The sequence below is a fragment of the Ambystoma mexicanum genome, chromosome 4q, assembly GCF_040938575.1.
Source record: "Ambystoma mexicanum isolate Mex_15411 chromosome 4q, UKY_AmexF1_1, whole genome shotgun sequence".
Lineage (NCBI taxonomy): Eukaryota > Metazoa > Chordata > Amphibia > Caudata > Ambystomatidae > Ambystoma > Ambystoma mexicanum.
The window spans coordinates 448,366,912-448,382,005 of record NC_090928.1 but is presented as its reverse complement, the minus strand read 5'-3'; the positions used below and the strand labels follow the sequence as shown (position 1 = coordinate 448,382,005).

At 51.7% G+C, this 15,094-nt stretch overlaps 1 protein-coding gene across 3 annotated transcripts in view; it reads left to right on the top strand.

Annotated features, from left to right (window-relative positions):
* The window catches only part of PEX13 (peroxisomal biogenesis factor 13), a 531,904-nt gene that overhangs the window by 77,032 nt on the left and 439,778 nt on the right, over positions 1-15,094 (top strand). The window lies entirely within an intron of this gene.

Genomic DNA, 15,094 nt, shown 5'->3' with positions numbered 1-15,094 from the left:
TGGACTTTTCCTATGGAATACTTTGACACTTAAGTGTCATATCGATGTTCCTTTTGGGTGCTTTAGGACCCACCAATAGGACGTCTGGTATAAATAGCCCTTTCCCCGTGGATTCCCTTCAGATTTCACTGTCTCCAAACTGTTGGGATCGCCTTGTGTTTCTTTGTGTTTTTGCACGTGCGTTTGGTTCGGCCTTGTGATACCTGCGGCATGAAGGTGTACGAAGGGGATGGTCATATGGACTGTCTTTACTGTCTCTACCCCCATCACTCGGCGGATGCCTGCGAGATATGCCATGGGTTTTCGCAGAAGACTTTGAAAGACCGTAATCAATGGCTCGTATGTTGGCTTAACGAGGGCACTTACCTGGCTTCTGAGGTGGGTTTGGCCTGGGCAAGCCAGTCTTCAGGGAGAGCAGAGAAGGCCACGGAGCATCGCAGAGCGGCATCGGCGGAACCCCCTGCTAAGAAGCATTGGGCAGCGTTGCCTTTTTCGGAGGTGGGGAAAGACAGCAAGTCTTTGTCTAGGCTGCATCATTCGAAGGGGGCGAGTAGCTCTTTGTTGACCAAGCATGGTCAGCCGGACAAGTCCAAGGGGTCTGGTGGTAGGCCCGAGAAGTCTACGGTGTCGGAGAAAGACCTGGCAAGGCCGAAGAAGTCTTTGTCGAAGCACTCGTCGTCCAGGGACCAGTACGAGTCTTCGTCCATCCAGGAGTCTTTGAAGCACCGTTCCGGTTCTTCTAAAAAAAGCCAGGTCTCCGCTGAAATCGAAGCCAGGGGACGTGGTTCCGGCGACAAGCTCGTCGACTGATGTTCTGTCGTCGACGGTGGTGATGAAATCTACGGTTCCGTCGTCGACGCCTTCCACGACTCCGATGTACAGTGGTCCACTGCTGTTGTCATCGTTGCAAATGGAATCGGAAGGGTTGTTGTCGAAGGGTGGGGCGTGGCAGTCCGCCGACTTTGAGTCCATACTTCCTGAGAACATTTTGCAGAAGGATCCAGTTACGTTTTCTGTTTGTTTGGGGATGGAGGAGGAACAGGAGCCGGTGTTTGACACATAGGCTCTGGGTCTGCAGAATGTGAGGCCGTTGACGTCTAGTGGGGTAGGGTGGGGTGGGGGCTGGGCCGCCCCTTTACTTTTTGGTTAACCAGAGATCTCTGCTGTCTTTGCAGGTGCCATCTACGCTTCAGTCTTTGTTGGGGCAACTGGATGCAATGTTGCTGCCTCCTCTGAGTCTGGCAGTGCCAGTGGTCGACTGATTTCCTGGTGAGGCACCTAGGAAGTCTATTCTGGCACAGTTGCCGTTGCTGGTGGGGTTGGGCCGTCCACGGTCTCATCCTGAAGAGGGCGAGTTACCTGAATCGGACCCTGAGAGTGCTCCGCGGGACACCCTATCAACAGTGTCTTTGTCAACGACGAGGGATGATGGGTGGGACACGCTCCCTGAGGTGGAGCAGCCCCGTAGTTCAGCACAACAATCGCATCTGGATGATATTGGGGTGTTCCACGCCATGATGTCGAAAGTGTGTCTGGAGTTTGGGCATTCTTCTCAGTGCCGATTCTCGACCATGTGTGCAGGAGGGCCTGCGCACGATGCGCCATCAGTTTTCAGAACCGGCGGTGAAGGGTCGCCTTGAAAAGAAATTTAAGGTGCCCGAGTTTACCCCTTGATGCCTTGTGTCGCAGCCCACACCTGAGTCTCTGGTTTCGGCGGCTGCCAGCCATAAGGCCAGGAGCCAACATAAATGTGTTACACCTCTGGACAGTGAGGCCAGGAAACAGGACGCCTTTGGAAAGGGCTTGATGGTAGGGGCTACGACTGTGAAGGCTGCAAATTCATTGGCAATTATGGCCAGATATGAACAAGAAATGTGGCATCGGCTGGCCCCAATTCTTGAACATCTTCCGGAGCAACACTGAAAGGAAGCAATGCTGTTGGTTCGAGAGGGGGAGGAGGCCTCCAACTACAGCATCAATATTGCTGTGGACCTGGCGGAGTCGGGCTTTAAACAAATTGATAATGGAGTGGTGCTCAAACGGCAGGCCTAGCTGAAGTGCACAGACTTTCGTCCTGAAGTCCAATGTAAGGTCATCGACATGTCCTGTGAGGCTGAATACTTTTTCGGTGAGAAAATTGATGAGGCCCTGAAAGGAATGAAGGAGTATACGGAGACAGCTAAATCCTTGGGTTCCTTGCAAAGTGGTTGCTCTTTGAGTTTTTCGTGGAGTCTCTGGGAATTACCAGTTTACCTCCACTCGAGATCGAGATTACGGGCGCTCCATCTACTCGTCTCAAGGTTATCGGCGATCAGTCCAGTCGGCTCAGAAGGACAGGGACTTTCAAGCTCCACGAAAGAAAGGTTTGCAGTCCTCGGTGGCAAAGGGACGGCAATCAATCTACTGGGTGGCAGGGTTGCAATCCATGTCTACCAATGGCAAAAGATAACATCAGATCGCTGGGTGCTAGACACAGTGCGTCTTGGCCACTCGTTGGAGTTCGGTCATCCTCTGGTCCCCATTCCATCAGTGCATGTGGTGCAGCCGCATCTTCCACTCCTCAGGAGGTGGTTCTCATGCTAGAAAAAGGGGCGATAGAACCAGTTGCGGTTACGGTTGCGGAGCGGGGCCAGGGAGTCTACTCTGGTACTTTGTCATGAAAAAAACCCAACGGCAAGTGGAGGCCTATTCTAGATCTTCGGATGTTGTACAAGAATCTGCAACGCCTGAAGTTCAAGATGCTCAGCCTTAAAGATGTCATCTGTTCGAGGCGGAAACACAGCGTGCCTGCGTTTTGTGGTCAGAGAGGATCACTATCAGTTTCGGGTCGTCCCGTTTGGCCTGAAGTCTTCCCCCAGGATGTTCACAAAGTATCTGGCCCCGGTAGCGGCCTTCCGGAGGGAGGGTCTTCATGTGTACCCCTACCTGGATGATTGTTTGCTAAGGGGTTCGTCACAGGATAGGGCACGAGAGTCTCAGTACAAGGTTACATGTCGCTGTGTGGGTCCATGGTGTCGTGTATCCCTCTTCTTCCCAATTGCCGCCTGTTCATGAGACCGGTACAGGAGTTCCTCGCAGGCGGGTGGCTGCAAAGTCGAGGATTGTGTTTGGACAAGCTGGTGGTCGGCGAGGGCTTGCTGGGCGCCCTTCAATGGTGGACGTGCACAACCAATCTTGTGAAGGGCATGCCCTTGCTAGAATTCCAATTCACGATCGTGGCAGGAGCTTCCCAGATAGGGTGGGGGGTGCACCTTGACGGATCCCATGTTCGGGGCCTAGGGTCTTGGGTGGAGACTGCGTATCAATGTGCTAGAGTTGAGGGCGGTGCACTGGGCCCTGAAGTAGTTTCTTCCCTGCATCTGCTGATCAGTGGTGAGGGTGTTAACAGACAATACCACCACAATGTTCTATTAAAGGAAGCAGGGAGGCACGTGTTCCAGAGTCCTGTCGAAGGAGGCGCGGGACGTTTGTCATTGGTCTCTAGCTCAGGGGATCAACTTTGTCGCTTTCCATTTGCCCGGGGTTCTGAATGTTCAAGCGGACGCGCTCAGCAGGGACGCCAGTCAGCTGCACGAGTGGAGGCTGAAGGCGCAGCAGGTGGCAAGAATCTTCTGCCGATGGGGACATCCTCCGTTAGATCTATTTGCTACGAGAGAAAATAAGCAGTGTCTGGAGTTTGCCAGCAGAGGGGCACATCCCGAGTCATTGGGAGATGCGTTTTCGTTCCCGTGGACGGCCTCTTCGTTTCCCCCATTTCCACTCATTCGGAGGACCATCCAGTGGGTTGGGAAGTACTAGTGCAGGGTGATTCTGGTGGCCACATTCTGGCCCAGGCAGATGTGGTTTTCAGACCTCCTTCATATGGCGGTGGAAGAGTCGGTTTGGTTGGGAGTGGATCCGGATCTCCTGTCTCAGGATGAGGGCAGGGCCTGGCATTATGATCTGGCGTCCCTCTGGGTTCGGTCATCTAGGAATATCCAGAGAGTGTTGACGGATATTGGAGACAGCAAGGATGCTTTCCACAAATGTCTCATATGGTCATAAATGGGCTAGATTCTGTGACTAGTGAAAGGGTCATCCTCAGATTGAGCCTTTGGACGTTTTCCCGGCTCAGGCTCTCCCGTATTTGTTACACCTGGCAGAAGGGGGCCTGGCGTTGTCATCCATTAAGATGCATTTGGCAGCAATTTCTAGGTTCACGAGAAAACGCCATACTGCTCCTCTGTTTAGTGATCGCTTGGTTAAACATTTACTGAAATGGTTTTTTCGGACATTTCCACCATTGAAGAGCTTTGCACCGGTGTGGAGCCTCATTGTAGTCCTTTCGGCTTTGATGAAACCTCCTTTTGTACCCACTTGTCATTGACCCGCCTTATCTAAGGTTTATGAAAGACAAGGTTCTCCTGGCTACTAACCCGCACTTTATCCCAGAAGTGCCACCAGCATTTCACAAACTTGCCTCTTTAGCATTACCCTCGTTCTTTGCTAATGCATCCATGCCAGCGGAAAAGCCCCTGCATTCTCTGTACGTTATCTGCATGGCACACAGGACTTCAGGAAGTCAGAGCAGCTGTTTGTGGCATTTGGGCCCTCCAACAAGGGGCAATCCATCTCCAAGCAAGGACTTTCCCACTGGGTTTCCTTTACAATTTTGTTTTGTCACACAAAAGCTTGCAAGCCTTTGAGGGGTGCTCCAAAGGCTCATTCTACGCAGTTCACGTTGGCGGCGGCTTTGTGGTCTGGGATGCCGCTGGTGGACATTTTCAGGCAGCCTCCTGGGCGGTACCGCATACCTTCATCAGGCATTACTGTCTGGGGCAGCAACATGTGCAGGATGTGCAGGTGGGGCATGCGGTCCTCCAACACCTGTTTCTTTCCACATTAATTTTTATTAAGCATTTACTTTTTTCCCGAAACAAAACACAGTTGATAAGGAACAGGACCAAAACAAAAACCCCAACCCAAACCCCAACCCAAACCCCACCCAACCCCCGCTCATAACCAACCGTACCCGGAGGGACAAAGGAGAGAAAGACTTCACACAAAAACGGGACCAAACAGTCACAGTTGGCGAATCTGGCTCGTTTCAGAAGGACAAAGGATAACAAATGGCAAAAGAGAGAGCACATCATACGTTAAAGATTACTGAGGCTTTTCACAACTCAGTCTCATTGATTTGCAATCTTCATGGAGCAGAACTCCCAGCCAGTCTTGCAAGAACGAGTTCATGGAGTCGTGGGTGAGAGCCGAGAGTTTTTCATACGTGAAGATCACCCACTCAGCTTAGAAGGCATCACAGAGCTTTTCCACTTTTGGGCCAAGGCAAGCCTCCCCGCACGCAGCATGGCCTGAACCACCCGTGGTAATGTTACTACTTTCACCTCTGAGGCCAAAACACCAAAGAGGAGCATGAGGGGCCGCAAGGGCAGGTCAGCCCCCGTAATCTCCTTAATCCAGCTCAGGAGCTCCGACCAGAACAGCTGAGCAGCAGAACATCCCCACCAAAGGTGGAACCAGGACCCCCTCTGACCACAGTCCCTCGGGCAGAGCGGAGAGGACCCCGGAAACATTTTCGCAAACCTCTCTGGTGAGAGGTGCCAAGCATGCAGCATCTTGAAATTATGTTCCATTGCCGCTGTATACAGGGTTCCAGAGAAAAGAACCTTGAAAATGGCCAACCAGGTAGCCTCATCCATTTCCTCTTCAACCCAACCCTCCCACAGCCTGTCTCGGCTCTACGTCTGCCGTGATCAAAGCATTATACCTTTTAGAGAGGGAGCCCTTCCTACTTTTAGATTCTATTATCACCCTTTCCAGAGGAGTGGGGGCGCGGGGTCAGGTCGTCAACCCTTTGAGGATCTGTCGTAATACCCTTTACTCATATGTAGTCAAAAATAGAGATCGAAGCTGCTCCCAGAGACTCCACCAAGCTTGCATAGTCAATGAAAATACCCTGCCGGAATAGTTGCACTGTGCGCTGCAACACCCCCGTCCAACCATTTCTGCGTCCATCGAAGAATTTTCTTACCCAATTCAAAGGGGGGTGCCCACACCGAGGACAGGGGGAGGGCCAGGAAGAAAGGGTCGCATTTTCCCTATTTTTCCTCCACGGTGACCACAACACAGACAAGGTGGGATGTGCTTTTACTGCTTTCAGGAGGGGACTGCCCACAGCCCAAAGAAGGTCTCGAACTTTTCTGGGGTGGCCATGGACATCTTCGATATATGACCAGTAGGTTCTCATCTTATCCCTCGAGTGTTCCAGGAACACCCTTAACTGAGCCGCCTTGTGGGAACGACGGAAATCAGGTAGGCCAAAGCCCCCAAATGATTGAGGGGAAAGTTAAGGTATCGTGCCTGTGCCTAGGCCTCTTGCCCCTCCAGATAAAACAAACCACCTCCGATTGGAGAGCTTTAAAAAATGACTCTTGAATAGTGACAGGGAGCGAGGAGAACAAGTCAAGTAGGCGAGGAAGTACATTAATCTTAACCGACACCATATGGCCGAACCAAGAAAGCATCAAGGGAGACCAGCACCGGAGATCTGCAACAATCCTCGCAAGGAGAGTAGGAAAATTAACTTCAAAAAGCCTAGACAAGTCCCTCAGAATCCATACACCCAAATAAGGCGTAGCCTCCCGGACAATTCTAATACCCACCCAGTTGTCTCTCCCCTCTACCTCCAAGTCTGCGCTACCCATAGGCATCAAACTCAATTTTGTTAGGTTAATTTTCAACCCGGAGAAGGAGCCAAAAACGCCAATAAGGTCTAAGAGATTCGGGAGCGATTGCCCATGGTTGGTTACATATACCAGGAGGTCATCTGCAAAAAGTGAAAGTTTAAAATCAAGATCGCCACACCGGACCTCTGCTATGCCTCGATGTTCTCTTACTGCTATAGCTAGGGGTTCCATCGGCAACGCATAAAGCAGGGGCGGGATTGGACAACCCTGACGAGTTCCTCGAGAGATAGGGAGAACGGAGAAGAGGTCACACCATTAACTGCCACCTTGGCTGACGGACCATTGTACAGGGCTGCAATCCATTTACAGAATCTCCCCCCCCCCCCCCTCCCCCCAGACCCATTTTCACTAAAACCTTGCTCAGATAGGCCCACTCTACCCGGTCAAAAGCTTTTTCTGAGTCCAGGGACAGCAGATAAGCTTCTTCCCCTTTAAGGGCAAATTTGCATCAAACCGAACGACTTCCTGATAATGTCACATCCTTGCCTCCCCCGGATGAAACCCACTTGATTGCCATGTACCAGAGCCGGAAGATGAATCGCTAACCTATTCGCCAAGAGCTTGGCCAATATCTTAACATCTGTGTTGAGCAAAGAGATGGGCAGGTATGACTGACAACTCCTCGGGTCCTTCCCTTCCTTCGGGATTACTACAATATGGGCCAAAAAGCATAGAAGAAGGGAGGAGGCCTGAATCAAGAACGCTGTTAAACAATCTGGCCAGAAATGGGGCCAGGGCGTTACGAAATGTTTTATAAAAGAAGATTGTGAAACCGTCATCCCCCGGGGTAGTACCTGTCTTCATAGCACCTATCGTATCTATCACCTCCTGGGGCGAAATGGGATTCTTCAGGGGGGCGGCTTTCTCGTGGCGAAGGGAAGGGATTGGCAACGCCTCCAAGAAATCTTCTATGTCCGCCCCATCTCCCTCATATTCGGATTTGTACTGGCTCTCATAATACCTCCGAAATTTGCTCGCCATCTCTGGATCATCTCGACAGTGCACACCATCTGGAAGGGAAAGCACATCCACTCGCCTACTCTCCCTGAGCTCGCGAAGTCTCCATGCTAAGATTTTGTCGGCCTTTTCACCCTTTTTCATGTACTTTTGCTTATGGAAGGACAACTTCCTTTCGGTTTGCCCTACCAGGAGAGGAGCCAGTTTCGCCTTAAATTGTTGGAGCTCCGCCCACCTCCCTGGAAAAATCTGGGACCTTAATTTGCCTCCCGGCTGGATAGCCTCAATTTTATCCCTGAGGAGCTTTTCCTCCCTGTCCCTCTCTCGTTTCCTCACCGATCCCAACCCTATAAGGACACCCCTGATCGTGGCGTTGAAGGCCTCCCAGACCCCCTCCAGGCCCACCTGGCCATTATCATTAAACTCGAAAATATCTCCTATGGAAGCCAAGATAATCCGGGCTAGTTCCCGGTCTTTCAGTAGGAGATCATTACAGGTCCATCGCCTTGGGCCTGGAGCCCCAAGGGGAATTCCCAACTGGACCCTTTCCATGTCATGGTCAGGCCACGGGGTCACCTCCACCCGCACCTCCGAGATCCTTTCGTAAACCCCTTATCTACAAGTATATAGTCAATTCTGGAAAATGACAAGTGGGGTTTCGAGAAAAAAGTGAATAACGGTCAGGACCTTCTCGGGCCGAGTGGGAGTCCCTGAGCCCTAGTTTGTCATTGATGGTATGGAAGGAGGCCGTAAGGCGCCTCTGGGGAAACTGAGACATGACGGCTGGGCAACCTGTCACACAATTGGTCGAGAACCATATTAAATTCTCCCCCCACCATTAACGCTCCTTCCGTAAAAGTAATAATTTTGAGCTTCATCTCCGACCAGAAACGGTCCTGGGCTTCATTCGGAGTATAAATGGAGATCAACGTAACCTTGATTCCTCTACAATCCCCCTTAACCATCACATAACAACCCTCTGGATCACAAGCTTGGGCTTGGAGAGAGAAATGAGCCTTCTGTGAGATCACTATCGCCACCCCTCTCTTCTTAAGCCGGGAGGAGGCATGGAAGACCTTTTGTATTGACCTTGCCCTCAACGCGGGCTCTACCCCCCTCACCCAATGGGTCTCTTGGAGAAACAGAATGTCAAGTCTCAACCTATTAAACTCCTTCACCACCAATGACCTTTCTTTTATATGGAGAGTTGAGGCCTTGTGTGTTCAACGGGCCCAGCGCCAGTGGATGATGACCTTCAACCATTGAAAAAATAAAGTCTAGGTATTGGTCCCTGGAAATTCAAACACGCTAAAGAAAACCATCTCAATTGAACTCCAGTAAATCACTCTAGCGTAAAATAGTAAGGAAACTTGAAATAAAAACACCCCTTTAATCCCCTAAACAAACACCCCAAGTCCCCCCCCCCTGTTTTACCGAGCGCCTGGCGTAACAGTGACGTCCAACTGCTGCAACACCAGGCCACCATTGGCCACCTCCACCAGGGCCGCCTATGACTTGCAAAAAACCACACCATTCTGAGCCCCCCCTACACAAAGAAACACAAACGCAGGACCCCCACATCCCTCACCCACCCACATGTTTTCACTGTATGCCTAGGCACCCCTCGTCCCATTGACCAGAGCACTCCAAGGACACCCAGGAACCACCCCCCCCCCTCGCTCCCCCCAGATCCACTGTATCCCAGGAACCTCTAAGGCCACCCAATAGAAAGCCAAGCTCCCAAATCGGTTAAGAGGCAGGCTGCCTCAGGGACGGCGGAGTCACTTTTCTAAATTTCCTGTGGCCTTGGACTCGCGCCTCTCAATAAATTGAGAGGGTTCCCTGTGTTCATCGCCTTCTCCAGTGCCATCAGCTTTTCCAAAAGTCGGGCAGAGGCCCTCAGGAGCTCACCAGACAATCTCTGTATGTCAGATTCCGTGACAAGGGAGTATTTGTAGCCTTCGACCTCAAATGCAAGAGAAAATGGATGGCCCCATCTATATCGCACTCCCTTGGACTGAAACCATTTCGTCAAGGGGCCACAGAGTCTCCGGCGTGCGAGATTAAGTGCTGAAAGATCCTGCTAAATCGTTATTTTAGAGCTCTCCCAGTTGATGGGACCTTTTTTCCGTGCTAGATCCAGGATCTTGACCTTCTCGGCGTAATAATGGAATTTCGCGAGGACTGATCTTGGGCCACCGGCACGTCCTCCCGCTCTATCGATTGTCGGCTCACTGGTGTTGCCCCCGTCAAAGAGTTTACTTATAATTGCTTTGACTGCTCTCATGATGTCCGCCTGCGTTTCCCAATAAATTTTAAATTAGAGCGCCTCTCCCTATTTTCTAGGTCATCCAGTTTAAGGGGGACCTTCTCTTCCCGTCGCTCCAGCTCCGCTAGGCGCATGTAGAACTGAGTTTCGAAGAGGTCTGTTGAGGTTTGATTGGCCTCCAAGGCTTGGACCCGGTCTTCAATCCCCCTTCTTGTCAAGGGAGTCCAGTCTCTTACTGATGTCTGCTCTGAAGCCTTGTGTCTTCTCAAGCAGCGCTGCCATGTTCTTACTCATTGATTGCACCTCCATAGATTCTGATTGGTTTGCAGGCTGCATATCGCCCCTTCCCCTCGCCTGCTCAGGGGAGCGTCGGAACTTCTGTAAAGAATGGGACCAGTCCATCAGCAATAGAGAAGGGGACCCTGAAGAGCGGCAACTCAGGGCAGCGGAAGGATGGGTGGGCCCAGGTAGGCCGGCCGCACGGGCAGGCCCCCAGACTGTCCTCGAGGCTCACACCTTGTCAAATTCCTTCGGCAGCTCAAGCCCGAGGCCAGTACCCCAGGGGGCCTCCCACCGGCACCCAGCCAGACACTCAGTGGCCCACCTCCATGGGTACACCCACTGCCAGGCACTCAGGTGGGAGACCCCGGTTAGGCAGACTCTCCCACAAGCAGAGCAAGGGAGCTAATCAGATCCTGCAAAGTAAGCCGTCACTGGGCTCTAGAGAGGACACTCGCCTCACAACATCCAGGGATGGGAGCCAGGGCACCCGAAGACTCATTTTTCCCTAAGGCCTCTAGTCCAAGTCCCACTCCTCCAAAAATTGGACGGGGGATTACCTCACTAGGCACCACGTGTAGAAGAGTGCCGCATTAAGCCACCGGTGGGGACAAAACTTGGGGGAATGGGCACTTAGTCCGGCCGCTGCCGAGACGCCGGGGGGGGGGGGGGCACTGATCCCAGAGGCAGAAAGACTTCTCTGCAGCTCACCGACTTCGCCTCACACCAGCTCTATTGTCGCACAAAGCTGTTTATCCTGGGATTGTGGGTCAATCCAGTGGCACTCCCTCGGATCACCAACACACAGTCACAGGGGGTGGGCATCTATGAAGTACAAGGATCCATCGGTTAGCAACCGGGGATCCGTGGACAAAACAACCAGGAGGCACTCATCCGACCCCCTCTCCAGTGCGGGGGATACCAAATGTCCAGCATATCAACACGAGCCTGGCAGCCCACCACACCCCTGGAAGGCACCGACGCTGCTCGTGGCACCGGCGCTCCCCAGGCCGTCCTCTTCTGATCCACTGCACTCCAGGAAAGCAGCGGGCAGCCAGAGGGAAGGGCCGGGGGCCACAGCCCAAGAATTAATCTATGCTAGGTGGCTCCTTGGCAACAGCCACATCTGCGCCTGAGTTAGGCAGCACCCTCTGCCCCCGTGCGGGCGTCTTCACAGTTGATATCAGGAGGGGGGGGCCAGACACCGGGCCCAGTCCCGCGTCCCCCAGCCACAGCGGGTCTCCCCCCTCCGACCCTGGTCACTGTGGGTCTCAGAACTTCTCTGCACTGCAGGGCTCACTTACGGGGGCCGGCATCGCAACCGCTGCCCCTCCCCCACCGAACACCAAAGCACCCGCCACGGAACTCATCGGCCGGGCTAGTCTCCTCTTAGGCCCCACTCGCCACCAGGGAGGGACCTATCTCACGGCTAACAGTGCCCCCAGACACTGTCGAACCTCGCAAACGGCGCTTGGGGGTATCGGCCAACCACTGTGGGGGTCATGGGTCAGCAAACATCTACCTGGGGGGGGGCTCAGATCACAAAATTCGGTGGCCCGAGGTGGAGACTGACTGAGGAGCGTCAGCACATCACAGCGCCCCCTGGTGGCTCCCTCCAACGCCTGTTTCAATAACGTAGGCCCCGCAGCTTCAGGGTTTTTTCTATTTGCTATATCACTTGCTGGGTTTGTTGTCTCATGTATGTGATAGAATGGTATTGGTTGATTTGCCTGTGACACACCGCCACTCATTGGTTGTACTGCTATGTAATCTATTCACAGCCTGTGAATGCATGAAAGATCCAAAGCTGGAGAAGGGAGTAGTTTCTTTCCTGTAATTCCATTCCTCCAGCGTTGGTAACTTTCATGGATTCACATGCGCCCGCCAGCCGCCCCTGCAGGCAAACCTGGGTTTGGGTTTCCTCTATTTTGGAGGTTAAAATATGAACGGAAGCCGCAGGGGCGGGGCTATTTATACCAGACGTCCTATTGATGGGGGCCTAAAGCACCCAAAAAGAACGTCGATAGGACACTAAAGTGTCGCAGTTTTCCATAGGGAAACGATAAGTTAAGTTACCAAGGTTTCCCAGCCTGAAGATGGGGAAATATTCGCAGCATGTGAATCCATGAAAGATACCAACTCTGGATAAATTGAGTTTTTAGGTAAGAAACTACTCTCTTCTTTGCCACTGGATTTTATGCTGCGATGACCACCATTCGACACCCGAGGAGGAGAAGTGCATCCACAGTAAGTGAGTGCTGTGTGCTGCCACTGGCTTTGCTGTTGCTTGTTGTTGCAGTTTCAACTGGTCGAGGCATCTTATCAATTCAGTGTGTTCGCCTCGGCTAGCTGAAACTGCAACAGACACTGTCAGGGTTCCTGGGTATTTTTCTCGCCATCTGGGGTCCCCTTCTTCCCTCCCTCTGTTTAGACTCTTGGGGTCTTATCCTCCCTACTGTCAGTGACCCTGGGACTTCTGTCTCCTCCCTCCTCTGTCGTGACTCCTAGAGTCCCCTTCCTCTCCCCTCTCTTTTGACTCTCGCGGTTTTATCCCTACCCTCTATCGGGGATCCTGGGCCTTCTTTCTCCTCCCATCTCTGTCAGGACTCCTGGGTTTCCCTTCCTCTGTCCCCCTCTGTCGGGGCTCCAAGGGTGCCCCCGCCCTCACTGCCAAAACCTGTGGTGTCTTCTTCCTCCTTCGCACTTCCTGAATGCGGCAGGGTTTGTCTTCCTCCTTCCTTCTCTCTCAGTCAGAGCTTCTGGTGCCTTTGCATCCTTCCTTTTCCTTTCTCTGAGGGCTTCCGGGTCATCTTCCTCATTCCTATGCCAGGAATCCTGAGATCCTCTTCACCCTTCCCTCTCTTAGGGCCCTTCGTCATCTCCCCCTGCTCCACCCATGTGAATTCCTGGATTCTTCCACAACTCTCTCAGGGCTGTCCCCAACATCAGTCTAGACCTCTAAGGCATTTCTTCCCTTCTTTACCCTCAGTCTGGTGCTTGAGGTCTTCTTCCTCCTTCCCACTTTCTGAGCGCTCTTGGGTTCAGAAGTCTCCTTCTTTCTCTCTGTGAGCTTCTGGTGTCTCCTCACCCTTTACTCTTTCAGAGGACCCTTACCCATCCCCCTCCTCCCCATATGTGATTTCCTGGATTTGTCTTCCTCCTCCCGTACTCTGTCAGGCCTCCCCCACATTAGTCTGGACGCTAGGACATTTTTTCTATTCTTCCCCTCAGTCTGGCCTCATGTGGTCTTCTTTCTCCTTCCCACTCTCTGATTGGGACCTTCTTTCTCCTCTGCCCCTCTGTCATGGCTCCTGGGGTCCCCTTCCTCTCCTCTATTTGGACTCTTGGGGTCCTATTCCCCCCACTGTCAGGTATACTGTGGTTCCCTTACTCATCCTCCCCTTTCTCACACTAACTGCCTGGAATTGTGAGGTCTTCTTCCTCCCTCCCACTCCCTGAGTGCTCCAGGAAGTGTGTTGCTTCTTCCTTCTCTCTGTCAACTTCTGGTGTCTTCTCAGGTCAGGGATGGATTGTGAGGTATTCTTCACCCATCCCTCTATATGAGGGTCCTTAGTCTAGAAGCGTTGAACAATGTTAAGCAAAGCATGCCCACCTCGTGCGTGTTTCTTTCCTGTCTCTGATCTCTTTGCGACTGTACACATGTAATAACATGTGTAAATCTAAACGAATAAATATACAATGACATACAACTGACTCAAAACCCAGAGGCTTTACTTCTCCACCAACTGGATAAAAGATTGCCCCGTGTGCGTCATCTCGGGAGGATTTGCTTATGACGTCATCAGGGTAAAATGAAAGGGATTTTTCCCACATAGGAGGTTCAAGACAATATATGTTGCGTGTCAAGTGTCTGTGTCAAAGTTTATAGGAATTGGTAATTTGCCAACCACTAACATCATATGCCCAGGTATTATTCTCACACCAGCTTCCAGCTATTGCCATCTTAAAGCCAGGTTACAGTATTATAACCAGGCCTTCCCACGGCAGACACCAAACACTGCTATATGCCCTGGGAGGAGTGGAGGTTGGATGAGCTGGCCCTGGGGGTTTCTGTATTTTTCAAAACGATGTTTGGTGTGGAATGGAGTGTGGTGTAAGGGGTGCCCCGAGACTACTGGGACTCTCAGAGGACAGGAGTGATAATATAGGCCCTGGGAGGGTTGGGGTGAGCGGACATTGAGGGGTTATGTTTAAGGTTTTTTTGGAATGGGGCTGGGGTGCCCTGGGCTCCTGGGCATTTGTGGGGAGGCAGGTAGTGGTATAGGTCCTGGGTGGGATTGCATGTGGTTAGTAGGACTTGTGGGTTTCTGTTTCTTTTTATTTTGCTTATTTTTCGGTGGGAATTGGGTGAGCTGTTCTTTGTTGTTCCCTTTACTTTATCACAGTTGTTTAAATGTAATTGTTTTCATGACATTTTCCTCCTTTCTGGAGGTGAGATGTTGCAGGGAAATATATTTCCAAAAAACGATCCAATAAGTAGTTTTGGCCACCCACACAAATCTCACGCCCTGTTTAATTTCCCCTCAACCTTTTTTAATTTTTTTAATTTTTTTTTTTTTTTTAAATACCTGGACCATCAACTAAGTATTGTTTAATAAGATGGAATCCGTAGAGGTGACACTAGTGAAGACATATGCCGATCTTTCATCTTCTTGTGTGCTTTTTCAGTGCCTGTGAGAGCGTGCCTTTAGAAGCAAGTGAGCAAAAGTATCTCAAACGCACAGCTTGTATCAGCCCGGGGAGTGCCGGCTATTTGGATGATTTAGTCCACACCCAGTGAACCAAGGGTTAGATTAATAAAACATTGTTATGTATGTTATGCTGA